The 15927-nt window shown below is 40.6% G+C and overlaps 1 protein-coding gene across 4 annotated transcripts in view; it reads right to left on the reverse strand.

Moving 5' to 3' along the window:
• Positions 1–15927, reverse strand: part of LOC149063586 (uncharacterized) — a 163501-nt gene that overhangs the window by 12241 nt on the left and 135333 nt on the right. For 3 of the 4 annotated variants that reach the window (XM_089255679.1, XM_089255680.1, XM_089255682.1), the window contains one exon: positions 15068–15267. The gene's annotated coding sequence lies outside the window, so the exon portion shown is untranslated. Of the gene's footprint in view, positions 1–15013; positions 15268–15927 lie in introns of all 4 variants that reach the window. The other variant, XM_089255681.1, reaches the window with a different exon arrangement.

Consider the following 15927-nt stretch of genomic DNA (forward strand, 5'->3'; position numbering starts at 1 on the left):
TGAAGAAAACCCGGGAAGCGCCGGGTATTTCTGCTACCCTATATACAGGGTGTCCTGTAAGTGGTAATGCGGCCTTTATCTCATCAACCACCCATCTTATAGGTATAGTTTCAATTTAAAAAATGCGTAAAAGGCGTTTGAATAATATTCGCTGCACAAGCTGGACGTATGACGTCGCAAACAACAGAGAACAACAACTACGCTGACAAAACTGGGAATAAAAATGTTCAACGCCAACTGATGAACTCAATGCTTGCCTCAAATCATCAACACTCTGGCACGAAGTTAAAAAATTATCATTATCCACCAACATGCGAGTTCAACTGCAAAATGACTCAGCACTGCTATCATTTTCACATCAGTTGACCAACCAGTATACCCAAGCACTGGACCGATTACGTTTCCAAATGGATTTTGCCAGTTGTTAAACTCAGTTCAAGAACTTGCAGACAAAGTCTTCCCAAACATTCAACAAAATGACCAAAACCATGAGTGGCTTTCTGAGAGCGATTCTGGCACCGAAAAATGACAGTGTGAACAAGATCGACGAAAAAATCCTAAAAATTATTCCAGGAGACTCCACATCTTACAAATCGGCTGACACTGTCACAGACATTTAGTTCTATATCCTGCAGAATTTCTGAACTGCTTTGGATATTCCGGGTGTGCCACCACACAATTTGACCCTCAAAGTCGGAGCACCTATAATGCTTTTAAGAAATTTGGACACACCGAGACTCTGCAACCGCGCCAGACTCTGCGTGAAGAAATTGCACAATTGCATCATTGAAGCAACGATTCTAACTGGATGTGACAAATAAAAAGAAGTCTTCATTCCACGTATCCCAATTATCACCGCAGAAATGCCATTCACTTTCAAGGGATTGCAGTTCCCGATTCGTTTAGCTTTTGCCATGACAATCAACAAAGCGCAAGGCCAGTCGTTAGCAGTGGCAGGTATCAACTTACTTGAGCCCTGTTTTCACACGGGCAGCTTTTCGTCGCCTGTTCGCGTGTTGGTAATAGCAAAAATTTGTGCATCTACACACCAGATGGAAAAAGAAAAAATATTATGTATCCACAAGCGATTGCCTGGAGATTTTAATTAAAATATTTAAAAATAAAAGTAATTTTTCCTTACTTGATGCAGAAATTTTTTTTTGATTAAGAAATAATTAATAAGCTATACGTATATAAATTTTTTACGGGTATCAGCTAGTATAGATATATAATGACATGTCCTGACTGACTGATTCACTGATACATCATCGCCGAGCCGAAACCACTGGAATTATGAATGAATGCAAAATTCGGTCAGTAGTTTTATTTTATGAAGTAAAGACTCACTATGAAAGGGTTTTTCGAAATTCGACCCCTAAAGGGGTCATAAGGAGGTTCAAAGTTTAACACAGAGAAATCATGCCGAACCGAAACCGCTGGACAGTATTCGCGAAAAGTTTATGATCACGGGACTACTACACAGAACTCTAGATGATTACGGGAATGTTTCGCGGAAACCTTGAAGAAACTATCATGAATTGTGTAAATTTAACTCAAATTGAAAACTATATTCAAAATTCTTACCATAAGTCTATTTTAGTATCAAATGAAACATTTAAACTACTTAATTATAATAATTCACACATGAATGTGAGTTTTTTGTAACAGTTGATAGATGTTAAGAGGTAAAACTAATATGTATATATAAAACAAAATTTATACATGAATGTTATTATCTTTTCTCTCTGTACGTGAATGAACTCGCCTCAACGGGGCATCATTAGTCAGTACGCTGACGATTTACCAAGTTCAACTAACTGCAGAGACCTCCAAAAGCTTTTGAAAATCTTCAAGAGACAGTGGAGGAAGAATATTGCATAGACTCCGATATATTGCCCTTAACTATGAGAAATGAAACTTCATATGTTTTCACAAGAGACAAAACCCACCAATGGGACCTAATCACCACATTGCTCTAGGAAACGCCAGACTTGCACCGAAACCACAGATCAAATATCTTGGGGTATTCTTTGACAGAAAACTGAATTTTAAAGCACACACTGAGCATGTCCGTATGAAAGCAACGAAGAACCTAGGCTTGCTCAATAAAATCTTTTTTCCCAAGAGCGGCCTCTCACTGAAAAACAAAATGTAGCCTTCGCCACAAAGAAAAATTTTCACACACTTCAAATCTTCGAAAACAAAAGCTATCGAAAATTTACAAGAGCCCGTTGGTTCATGAGGAACGCAGATCTGAGAAGGGATCTATTCACGAATACGTATCTTGATCACATTAGGAAACTCGCAGAGTCTCAATATGAAATCATAAGAAATTCAGAGTATCGACATCTATCTGAAATTGTGGATTATAATCCAGCGGTCATCCTCAGGTATGGACGGCCGCAGAATGTTCTCTTTCGCCCGTGGTAAATGTACAAATTGTATATATTGTAAATAGTGTAAATACACGTTTCATTATTCATTTATACAAATACAAATACAAATACAACACCACAACAGGCAAAATGCCCAACGAGGTGGCTGATAAAAAGATGCCCATAAAAATATGGTTGTCATATGTTTCAAAAATACAGCAACCCAATTAAAAATGCAATTAACACAAATTACAAACAATATATACACATGATAAAATATTATACAATGCCCATAAAGAATACTTATGGTTGTCTTATTCTAAGAATGGATAGCTTCCCGATTTACCCCAACATGTTTATCGTATTTCTTTTTAAACGTGTCAATTGTGTTACAATTTACTACCTCCGGGGGTAAGCTATTCCATTTATTAACAACCCTATTGGAGAAAAATTCCCTGCGACACCATAACCTTGCATTGTCCCTCACCAATCGATACTGGTGTCCCCTTGTAAAAGCAGTCGATTGGCGGTGTACTAAAAGTTCATGGTCCATCCTATCCATCCCATTGAAAATTTTGAACACTTCGATCATATCTCCTCGACACCTGCGTTCATCCAATGTAAACATATTCAAAAAATGAAGTCTTTCTTCATAACTCAAGCCCTGTGTGCCAATAAGGACACGCGTAGCTCTTCTCTGCACCCCTTCAACCAAGTCTATGTCCCTCTGTAGGTATGGTCTCCAAAACCTTACAGCATACTCCAGTCCAGGACGAACTAAGCCTCGAAAAAGCGGAAGAATGACTTTAGGAGAACGCGAAGAGACCTTTTTGAAAATGAGACCAAGCATTCTATTCGATTTTTTGACAACCGCTGAACAATGTTCAGAAAACTTAAGTCGCTCGTCAATGAGAATTCCCAAATCGGTGACTCTAGTTGCATCCGGGATAGTGACACCATTCAACTCGTAAGAGAACCGTGGGTTGTTCGAACCAAAATGAGCGACCATGCACTTATCTACGCTAAACGTCATGCTCCATTCATTTGCCCATGCTGCAATCTTGTTTAAGTTGGTCTGGAGCAACTCCCTATCGCTTTCATTCCCGATTACCCCCATTAGCTTCACATCATCTGCGAATTTGCTAGTAATTCCATCGATACCCTGATCGAGTTTATCGATAAAAAGTGAAAAAAGTATGGGGCCAAGGACACTTCCCTGAGGAACTCCACTTGTGACGTCTGTCCAACCAGAGAATTCCCCGTTCACCATAACTCGTTGCGACCTATCTCTTAACCACGATTCTATCCAATTCAGCAAGTTGCCCCCTATTCCAATCTCGTGTAAACGCTTCAAGAGTTTGCCATGTTGGACCCGATCGAATGCCTTCTGGAAATCAAGGTAAACAACGTCGACATTTTTGCTCTTACCCAAAGCCTTAGTCACGTAATCATAGAAGCAAAGGAGGTTAGTTACACATGACTTCCCCTTCCTGAACCCATGCTGATTATCCGACAATACATTATTCTCGTCTATCCACTTCACAAACTGCCTTTTGATGATAATTTCCAAAATTTTCGAGAGGGAGCTCGTCAAACTCACTGGACGATAATTAGACACCACTTCTCTACTACCCTTCTTAAATATCGGAACAACGTTAGCCAGTTTCCAATCTCTCGGGACGATACCCTCAGCAACACTACTCCTGTATATCTGTGCGACTGGCCCCAACAATTCATTAGCACCTTCCCTGAGAACCCTGGGATAGATATCATCTGGTCCTGGTGCTTTGCTTGCACATACATTTCTTAGAAGATTTAGGACCTCCACGTCTTCCACTTGAATATCGTTGAGCGTTTTATTACCCCATGCAACACCCGTATATCGAATATCATTATCTCCATTAAAAACCGACGCGAAAAAGTCATTGAAAGCACTACACATGCCTACATTGCTCTCTACTTTTGAGCCTCCTATCGAGAGGGGGCCAACTGTCCCCTTACATCCATTATTGACGTATCGAAAAAATGATTTTGGGTCAGAGCCAATGTTATCTGCCAACCTAGATTCAACTTGCTTTTTACTATCCCTTATCGCTTTCTTCAACAGTCTTCTTTTATCAGTAAACAATGATAGGTCACCTCGTCCACTTTTATACTCTCTGAATGCTCTTTTCTTTTCAAGATAAAGGTTCCGCACGCTATCCGTGAACCATAGAGGGTGTGATGTACAAACACGCTTTTTTCGAACAAAGGGTATGACGTCGTGCAAAACAGAGGACAGCTTCGTACTAAATTCTTCCCATTGACTTACCACCCCTACTGATTCCAACCGGTCTTTGAAAACTTCCGCTAACCTTCTTCGCAAAACATCAAAGTTAGTTCTCCGAAAACAAGGAACCAATCTTTTGTTATCAACCTTACCCGAGGAAAAGTTACAGTGAAATCTGACGATACGATGATCACTGGAAGAAAACTCTTCCCCCACCGAAACATGTTCAACTAGATCCTCAGAACTAGTAAGAACTAAATCCAAAATAGCAGTACCCCTAGTGGCTTCTGATACATGCTGATACAAAAAATTTTCGAGCACCAACTTAAGAAAGTCTCTTTCATACTGATTTCCAGATGAAAGGTTCTCCCAATCAATACCCGGGTAATTGAAATCCCCTAGTATGAGAACCCTCTTTCGCTTACACATGTAGGAAATTTCATCGTGCATTTTGGCGATATAATTTTGATCCCTATTCGGTGGATTGTAACAAACCCCAACAATAAGCTTATGACGTCTTTTGTTCTCAAGTTCAACCCATATGGTTTCAATATCACTTCTCTGCACGTTACACTCTCTAGCCTTCAAACATGATTTCACGTATATCAACACTCCACCCCCTTTCCTATCAGATCTATTTCTCAAAAAAGTATCGTATCCGGAGATGTGTAAGAAAGATTCATCCCCATCGTTTGCCCAAGATTCTGTAATGGCTATAAGATCCAAGTCCTCCACAACTATCATAGTTTCTAAAAAATCTTTCTTGTTACCCAAGCTCCTGGCATTTATTAACACACATTTTAATTTGCCCGGTGGTTTGTTGTCAATCGAGAAGCCATCCAAGTCAGAGGTGGGTAATTCCCCGTCAGTACTGTTGTGATTATCATTAACTAACCCGCATTCCCGACTACGTGGTCTGGGAGTAAAAAACCTGACCTAAGACTATCGTAAACCTCCCAGACCCCTCTCTTATTTAGATGGATCCCATCCGAACGAAGCCACCTATCGGTAAATGCGGGAAGCTCCAAGAACGTGACCCCAAGTGAGGAGCAAATGTCCTTCAGGCCTATATTGAATTGGTGGATCCTACTCCTATATCCCCTACTACCCCTTGGCAGCACTGGAATCACTGCCACATCTGAACCCCCCTCCCTAGCGGATAATAGTAAATCCCGGTATTCTGACAGAGACTCACTAATATTCGCTCCTACCTGATTTGTTCCTCCTTCCAATTTTTTCGTTTTAAACTGCATTTAATATAAAAACCATGGCGAAGAAACATACTCCCCCTTCATGCTGAGGAAACTGGTCCCCAAACTGGCCATACTGACCCTGTCCACCGGATCTCGCTCCCGGCTCATTTGGTGAAGTGTCTACGGAAACCACAGAACATGTTCAAGAGCCAACTGCCAAAAACATCCGAGAAATGACTGTTGAAAAACAATCCAAACAACTGGAAAATGAAATATAGGAAGACTTGCCATCGCCTGGTGGAGGCCTAAGCGTTGTGGAGTCAAAATTCCTACTGATACTGAGTACCGCAATCAAGTAGAGCCTTGCACTTGGCCAATGGAGATTGCATCATTGCCGGGCTCCTTCCTTATTGTGAGGAAAGGGAAGTGAAATAAAATCAGCGTCAATGAAATGACACCGATCTGAAATGCGAAAAAGAACAAATATTCTCTGAGAACTCAAAGAGAACAAATATCTTCTGAGTACCGCTAGGGAGGCGGCATAGAAACCTCCCAGCGAAGAAACTAACATACGCATAGGCAGGCACAGGAACCGTTCCCCATGGGGGGATAATGGACAAACGTGCTAACGCTCAATATCTGTGTTCACAGTGAATAACAAACACACATGAACTGTGCTGGCTGCGTTGAAAAACTGTGTCAATGCAAGAATAAAATGTGCCTGGACCGAGAGAGACCACCTCACGAAACTAAAAAAACCTCTCCCCGCAAATCAGCCCAACAAATGGCGCTGACACCTACCTTCTCTGAGCCAAAGCATGACCATTTTTAGTGCATAATTATAGTGACTCATGATAATTCTCTTTCAGTTGTGGATATGGCATCTTGCCTGCAATAATCTGTTAAACGAGCTTAGAGTCCCGATTTTGACTTAAATTTCTACACATACAGCTACACACACTATTCGTCACACACACTTTTTACACAACAAAATAGGCCAAGTACTTCTTGTGCCCACTGCTAAGACCGGTAGAACGGCCATCAAAAATTGTGCCGCGGGACCGGCGAATTAAGTTCCATTCAGCTCAGCTCAAAATGTAGTTTAAGTCTAAAACAAAAATCACACGCATATTAGTTCATAGGTAAGTTGTTATCCATACTTACCAACAGGGCAATCATTTCAAATTTTTCTGGGGTGGGGTGCAAAGAACATGTACTCAATGTATTTATAATTATATACATACCATTTTTAGTGTATTTTCAAAAGCCATGGAGGCAACAGCCCCCTTCCCCCAAATGACAGGCCTGCTTACCAATCGTCTTGGTAAGTTTGAAAATTTATCACTTTCACCGGCGGGTATGCATAATACCCAAGCGTCGTTAGTAAATTTGATAATTCCTGGAAATTTATCGCCTTCATATCTGTTATTATGCATAATACCCTAATGTAATTGGTGAATTTGATAAATAAGAAAAAAATTTCAAATGTATTGTATGTGTGATGAATATAGTGAGATCCCGATATAACGATAACAAATTTTACGATCGTACCCCGATATAATGATCCAATACAAGTATGAATTATAACTGTATAGTACATCACGTAGTACGATTAATCACGTTTACCAACGACGTGAAGATTATTTACCGGTATTATGCATAACCGCCAGTAAAAGTGATAATTTTTCCCAATACTTATTAAGTTTTTCCAACAACGCTTGGGTGCCATGCATGATCGCCGGCAAAGGTGATAAATTTAGGGAAATTTATCAAACTTACCAAAATGTTCGGCGATTATGCATAATAACAGGATTTATCACATTTACCGTAACAGATATATGGGGACAAATCTGCGTGTGAAATTCTTTTCATTGTCAAACTCGGTTATAACGACATGGAAATTTCCCAAAATAATTTTACCGTTACAACCGAGGTTGACGTAGGTGTGAAAAAAAAAATAATCAGTGGCAATCAAATACTATACGCCAGCGTTTCTCAACCTATAGTCCGCGAAGAAGTAACAGGTGGGTCCAACCCAGCGAACTTTTCAATTTACAGCACAAAAATTTCATTTTCGAAAAAATTTGAGTTACCACCCTTCAAAAAAGCATTAAAATTAACAGAAATCGGTTAATATAGCATACATAAATGCTATTTCCTTTCAAAAATTTCAATTTTTTTCACCGAAATATATTATTTTATTACCATAATTTTTAGTCGGCTTGGGGGAGCCACGGGCTCTCTGAGCAAGACCCCACCCCCGTACGATTCTGAATCTACTCAGGCCGTAAAATTGTCGAATTGTCGATGGCATTTTACTGGTCCTTAGGGCACAGAAAGGTTGAGGAAACGCTGCTGAAAAAACGAAATTGTTATTTCATCGGGATTGGGGGGGCGTAACCATATTTCGGTGAAGAAAAATACGGTAAATGAGATCATAAATAAATATTTATTTGCATATTGGGCAAGACCCGTGCAAGGATGGTGTACAATTAAGAAAAACACAGCATTAACACAGACAATATAAAAAAATAGCGATCTTTCATCAATTCATAGGTCAACGAGATGCGCTCACTGACACGAGATATTTTTCCAGTTTCACATTGTTTTTTAACATACCTCCGTCATGGGGGAAAAACGCCTAATTTTTTTCAAATTAGAACATTCGGTGGGTTTTTTTTTGCACTTGACTAGTGCAGTGTTTCTCAACCGCCGGGCCGCAACCCAGCACCGGGCCGCGAGTGATTAGCAGTTTCATTTTTCCCTCATTCATTTTCCGTTGGTCGTGTGTTTGACTGAGCCTTCGACTCACAAAAATGAATGAAACCGGGCCGCGGGCTCGAAAAGGTTGAGGACCACTGGCCTAGTAGATATGCCATATTAAATCCTGATCAGAATTGCCCTAATTGCAGCAGTAACTTGAAAAGAAAAAAATATTCGAATGTCCACCATTTAATTTACAAAGAAGAGCGTTCTTCTTAAGGTATCCGACTACGTTCTAGAGCAAAATGGTAATGGAGTGAACTTTTTTAATAGCATTTTTTGTGACAGAAAATGTCTCGAAATGTTGAAAGCGGTAAAAATTTTGGTCTGCCCATGCCATTTTCTATGAAAAAGTCATTTTTATGTGAAATTTTAGGCAAAATTCACGTAATATTCGAAACACGATTGCAAGAAATTTTGTCAATGAAATGTTTTGTAATTTTTTCACAGTACATTTTAGCTAGTGATGTTGCAGGCTATGAACCGAAATTTAAAGGATTGCATGATATACAAATACAACGCCACAACAGGCAAATTGCCCAACGAGGTGGCTGACTCAAGAACATCATGGATCCCCGAGCCATTTTTTGGAGGCCCTACCTACTACTATTACATCACCCTTCCCCCCCCCCAACGAATCGGTACATGCGGGAATGTGCGTGTACGTATAGTGAAACCTGACGTGAAGTTTTTGTTGCTTCTCTGTAATGCTTGTTATGTGTAGTGCTGCCATCTGCCACTAGTTTTTCTAACTATGAGTGAAGTGTTATGATTGAATGATTTATCGTTGTAGGACTGTTGCTCTCTGTGGCGAGACTTTTTAACGGGGAGATCGGCTCGCATTTGCGCCTTGAAGTTGGGAACCACAGAAAACCAACTTCAGCCGACCACCACTGTGGGGTTCGAACCCGGATCCTCGCATCGCGAGTCCGTCACTATAAGCACTCGACCACCACAGCGGCAAAAGATTTATGAATCTATAAAAAGACTCCATTTGGGTAACAAAAAATATTGGGATGTACCCTCGGCGGGAGTGGAACCCGCAATCCCCGGTTTAGGAGACCAATGCCTTATCCATTAGGGCTCATAAGTTACACTCAAATACGTTAATGTACGTGTGAATTTTGTTTTTGAAATTTCATTCTAATTTCGTCTATAAAACATTGTAATTCAAAAATTATATGTGATAGACATTAGTTTTTGGTTCGTAACCTCAACAATATGTAGTAAAATATCGTAATGATACAATGAATAGATTTTTAGAAATCATGTCACAAAACTCACGTTAAAAAAAACGTCAAAAATATCATTCTTCGTTTAAAATTTTTACTCACGGATTACTTGTTAACACTCGGAACACATTAAAGTGGACGTAATTTCGGTTCTGAGCGTCATGTAAACAGAACAAGCCCTGTTTTGGGAATCAAAAAAAAAAGAATAGGGCTGTCATAATAAATCGATATCTTCTTCCAAAATGGCGTTTTCATTCATAGTCGGCGGTACCTTAAATCGTGTATTTTCCGCAATCCCACCAGACAAAATTTCATTTTCAAAATATCGAACTTGATCAAATGGGATCATAAATATGGGATATTGCCGATTTGGCGAAATCGCATACAGCAATTCTGCAGTGACGTAAAATCAATTTACGGAAAAAAAGCTGAGCGAGGGGAAAAAAATTGGTGAAAAATGGTGACGAATATGAGAAAGAAATTCAGAGAAATTATGAAATTTCTTTCTACCCCCGATTTGGGTAAAAATAGTCAATTCAGGAAGCTTCACATTGAAAAACGTGGCAGTTTTATAAAAAGTCGGACAAAATTACGGGATAATTACATTAATGTCCCGTATACGCTTCATACTAATAAATAATCAAGTTGAACCACCAAACATGTAATGAACCGTATTTTATTGATCGTTAGGTATCAATTAGAGCAACATTCTCTCAATTTACAGTAAATCCATCTCATGACGGTCCAGTGGTTAGGGAGCTAGTCTCTTGGGAATATGTGATCGTCATATATTTGATGTAATAACTAGCTACAATACCCGGCACTAAACGGGTTTTGGGGCCGTTCAAGTATTACGTACATATATTGTTTGTAATTTGTGTTAATTGCATTTTTAATTGGGTTGCTGTATTTTTGAAACATATGACAACCATATTTTTATGGGCATCTTTTTATCAGCCACCTCGTTGGGCATTTTGCCTGTTGTGGCGTTGTATTTGTATTTGTATTTGTATTTGTATCATCGATGGAGGGAAGGGGGTTTCCGATTTGCTGACTTTTGATGACAAGGGGGGAGGGGGGTTTGGATAATGCTTACGTCATCAACCACCCTTTATGAAAATATGAGTTAGGATCCAGAGGGGCAGAGCTGATGACGAAATTTTGCTGACGGGGGGAGGGGATCAGCGTTTTGCTGACAAGGGGGGGGGGGTCAAAAATGGCTAAAAATTTGCTTACGTAATACTTGAACGGCCCCTTTCTTCGATTTTTACTGGGAGGATCGAAAAAGTGACAAGCCATTGTAAAGGCATATGCCAACACCGCCTATAGAGCAAGGCCTCCGCACGAAGCTCGTCACGTCACTAAGGGCCGTATTCACCGACATGGTTTAAACTGTAGTCACAATTTTTGGATAAGAGATCAACATAGATTTGGTTTAACACCTAAATTTAACCAATCCGTGTCCATCTCTTAGCAAAAAATTGTGACTATAGTTTGAACCATGTCGGTGAATACCACCCTAAAGAAGGTCGTTTCACCTATTGCCATTGGATATAACACGTCGACGCATGCGATATCTTTACCTTTTTTTGCGGTATATCCAATGGCAATAGGAGAAATGGCCTTCTTCATTGACGTCACAAGCTTCGTGCGTGGGGCTTGCTTTGTTCTATAGGTGGTGTTGCACGTGAACGTCTGAAACGCAGTTTGAGAACCACGGTAACCCCCAGAGTAAACATTCCGAAAGTGATTGTTGAGGCCCAGGATTGTTGCTCGACGGTTTTTTGCCCGTTTCGGGCATTTGCCTAGCTCTGATGATCTTTTAAAGTAGCCTACGGTTCAATCCCGGTTCTGTTTGGTATAAATGCAAAATCTGGTGACGATCGGTCAAAAAATTGTAGATTCGTATAAAAGAACAAACAAACATACATACATACAAGATAATGTACCGAGTTCTGACTGTATTGATTGCTTGGGGATCCGAAAATTTCGCCTGCCCTGAAGCGTATGAGTGGCCGAGTGATTGGGGGAGTGACCAGATGAATCACCAAATTAGTGAGTGAGTGACCATATGAATGATCGTATGAGTAAGTGATTGTGAGTGGCTGTATGGTTGAGTGAATGACCATATGAATGGAATGGTCAAGCGAATGACTTTTTTTCAAACCAAATACAACTCCGTCCGATCACCGAGGGCAATTTACTTCGAGTGAGTTGTGCCGAAAATATGAGTGTGTGTGTACCTAACAGTCTGACTGCGTGGATAGTATTGTGTCTGATTTTTCAGTGCTGGCATCAATATTTCAGAAGGCGGAGAGTAAGCGGAAATAATTGAATGTTATAGTGTTGTGTTTGAGCAGTGCCTTCTAGAGATAGAAGGCCTCCGCAGTCTTCTTGTGACGTCAGTAAGTAGTCCATTTTCCCTCAGAATATTCAGGGACAAAAAAATTCCCTGCTCGTGCCAGTATCATCGTTGTGAGGTAAAGAAATGATCGGGCTCAGAATTGGCGATTTCTATGCCGCACATCCAATCACTATGCGGTATTTGTGAGCCAACCAGGATGATTCTACGCCAAAATAAGAAGAAACGAAATAGGATGCCGTGTTTCAAAATGTGGCGAACAGTGCAGAGGCTTTCTATCTCTAGGGGGTGCTGGTTAGAGGCGAGTAAAGATACCAGTTACAGTCGAAATAATTATCAGAGGCGAGTAAAGTTCCCAATTGCACCGAAAAAAATTGCCGATTGCAAGTAAAGTTGTAACCTATCGTTAAAATTGCTGAAAAAAACCGCCAATCACCGAAAATGACGGATACTGCACACAAGTCAAAATATAATTCACCAAAATAAAAAAAAAAGATTGAATATTTGTACCGTTGCTCTCTGCGGCGAGACTTTTTTAACGGGGAGATCAACTCGTATTAGTGCCTCGAAATTGGGAACTACAGAAAACCAACTTTTCAGCCGACCAACACTGTGGCGCAGGTGCCGATACCTCGGCTAACGAACGCTTCGGCATTTCCTGCCACGAATAACGAATACAGTTTCGGCTGACGAACATTTCAGTTGATATGGACGCATGCACTGACATAATGCTTGTGACATAATGCTGGTGACATAATGCTGACATAATCGCTTGTCTCAGCCACCTCGTTGGACATTTTGCCTGTGTGGCGTTGTATTTGTATAAAACAGCCGCGTCGTGAGCTAAATTTTCGTGCTAATCACAATGAATCCAATGAGTGACTAACTGGCACTCAAACCAGATTAATTTATTGCCCCCCCCCCCCTCGCCCCCGGAATCGCTTCCCAGATCGGAGCGATTCAATGAGTGTGACTAACTCACTAATTCATTAGTTCATAATCAACACTGTACGATTCGTAATGCCAATCTGGACCACAACCACTTCAGTCCACGGGCCAGATATACGGTACTTCTATCACTCGCTCACTCTACAGAAAATGCTATGTAAAGTATATAATTTTACGGTACAAAAAAATTCCCGTAATTTTTGCCGTCCCAACTTTTTTTTACACAAAAATGTGAATTTGCTTTCTTTTTTGTAAAATGTAGTGAATTTATACCATGAAAACCCAAAAGAAAAAATATGCAGAGATGCCAAATGCTACGTAGTTTCTACGGGCGGCTGCAATAAACTACGGAGCTACGGGCGATGCTCTCAATACTGCGGAAATCGATTAAAAGGAAATTGGACCTTTTTGAGTTTCTTGCGGTGATTTACTTATATTCATCATCATTTTTTTTTTCAATTGCATCGATCTTTAGCATAATGATGAATTCGGATAGGCATGTGAGAGAGTTCCAGAAAGAAGACAAACTCGGAGTCGATCTGTTTCGTCTGTGCGCGGAACGTAATCTGTAAAGCCGCCGCTCTACTTTTGATGTCCAAACGCGCAAAAACGATTTTCCGTCAAAATCGCCGCACCCTGCGGGCTAAAAAAACAGGTCTTTCAGTGGTTTAACGCGGCGGGTCCGGACAGCACCTCCTAGAGATAGAAGGCCTCTGCACTGTTTGCCATAAATGTCATTCAGACGACCTAGCAAGTTTGCCACATTTTGAAACGTAGCATTCTATTTCATTTCTTCTTGTTTTGGCGTAGAATCTTCCTAGTTGGCTCACAAATACGGCATAGAGATTGGATGTGGAGCATAGAAATCGCCAATTTTGAGCCCGATCATTTCTTTTCCTCATAACGATGATACTGGCACGAGCAGGGAATTTTTTTTCCCCTGAATATTCTGAGGGAAAATGGACGGTACTTACTGACGTAACAAGTAGAATGCGGAGGCCTTCTATTTCTAGGAGGTGCTGGTCCGGACCCGGTTTCATTCGCATAGTGCATGGTCGAGCTCACAGAACTTGTGTCGGAAAGAATGCTTCGTCGTAGATGCGGTAGGAGGTCTGATACGAATAAAACGGGTATGGGGGGGGGGGGTGGTCCTAGGGTTGCTAGTTTGTTGTTGCTAGTGCCCGCATATACGGCCCACAAGAGCGTATCCAAGTTGGGATTACATTGGATATTCGTGAATTATTCTGCATCCTCGGAACGTTGCTTCGGGAGTCAGGTTGAGCTCATTGGACCCGAGCCTTCTATGTTCCAGTGCCACTGAGGTGCTGTATTTAATGAACTTTCAATTAAAATTTGATGTATTTGATTATGTTGTCCTAGGGGAATACACTCCCCCCCCCCCCCCCAATGGCTGGCAAAGCTGCACAGTCATCACTACCGACAAGCTTTGAAGCCAATGTTGGCATGTCTGAATATGGTAATTGTCTCGAGTTCCCAGGACTGCAGCCGTGTCAACCCAAACCTTGTGGGGGGGGCGGCACGAATGTAGGAGGGAGGGCTTCATAGAACTATTCGTTTGTTCAGTCGTCTTCCAATGTTTTCCAGTTGTTCCCTATGGTCGGCGGGCCACGGCGAGAGGCTTCTAGGGCCAAATTCGGCCCGCGAGGTCATGCGTTTAAGATCCCTGCTGTGGGAACGAATCCGGACCGCTAATTGTTGACGTTATAGCTGAGGTACCGCTACAAACGAGGTCGTTGTAACCGAGTTTGGCTGTAACGTTACGAAACGTATGCGCAAGAAAATAAAATCTCCAATAAAAATCCACAGATATGGAAAATAAGAAACATGAGACAAGCGCTCAATTTCCTTACCACGGAATGGCAACGGTTAGGGGGGAAAAAAAAGTAGAAATTTTGTGTTTTTACTTTTTTTTTCCCGTCTTTCCAGATTTTCCAGGAAACTATAATTTCATTCGCGTTTCTTCTTTTGTCGTGTTCTTGAAATGCTTCTTCGTGATGAACTGCCGAAATGCACGGAAAACTGCAAGATTTTTTCTTTTCTTTTCTTCCTTTCTTTCACATTCTTCCATCAGATGAGATACAGCTCGGATAACAACAGCAAGATCCTGGAAAAAAAAAGGAAAAAAAAGAAAAAAAAACGGGAAAAATTCCGTTAAATGACGTCAAAGAAGAAGAAAATCAATAAATCGGCAACCGCTTTCTAAGAAAAGTTTTTTCCCTTTTTTTCAGCAGTTTTTCATTTTAGAAATTCTTTTTTTCATTTTTTTTTACGTTTTTTTCCCCTTTCACACTCTTTGGGAGGGAAAAAAAATCGGAGAAAAGATAGAATTGGGGCCAAAAAAGGGATGTTGTTCCTCTAATTTTTACAAAAAAGGGAGGAGTAAGAAAACGTGTAATTCTGGAGATACAGCCGCCAATAAATAAATAAATAAATAAAATTCGTGTGATTTTTTTCCCACGTGTTTCTGGGGGAAAAAATGAAAAAAATTTAAAAGAAAATTTTAGTTATAAACAATTTTTTCAAAAAAAAAATTAATAATAAATTGAGGAAAACAAACCGTGAAATAGAAAGTGTTTTTATGTTGCGAAATTTGATGAAGAAATGGGTTTACGGAAACGGCTCCCGTCATTTCGGAGTGGGATGTTCGGACGGGGCAGAATGGATAAGTGACCGCATGAGTGGTAAGTGACTGTGTGTGTGTGACCAAGTGAATGGGAGAATGAGTGATTGAGTGGCCGTGTGAGTGAGCGATTCTGTGAGTCAT

The sequence above is a fragment of the Pholcus phalangioides genome, unplaced genomic scaffold (genome assembly GCF_987345545.1).
Source record: "Pholcus phalangioides strain wild (caught in Gottingen) unplaced genomic scaffold, Ppha-v1.0 ptg000172l_1, whole genome shotgun sequence".
NCBI classification, from domain to species: Eukaryota; Metazoa; Arthropoda; class Arachnida; order Araneae; family Pholcidae; genus Pholcus; species Pholcus phalangioides.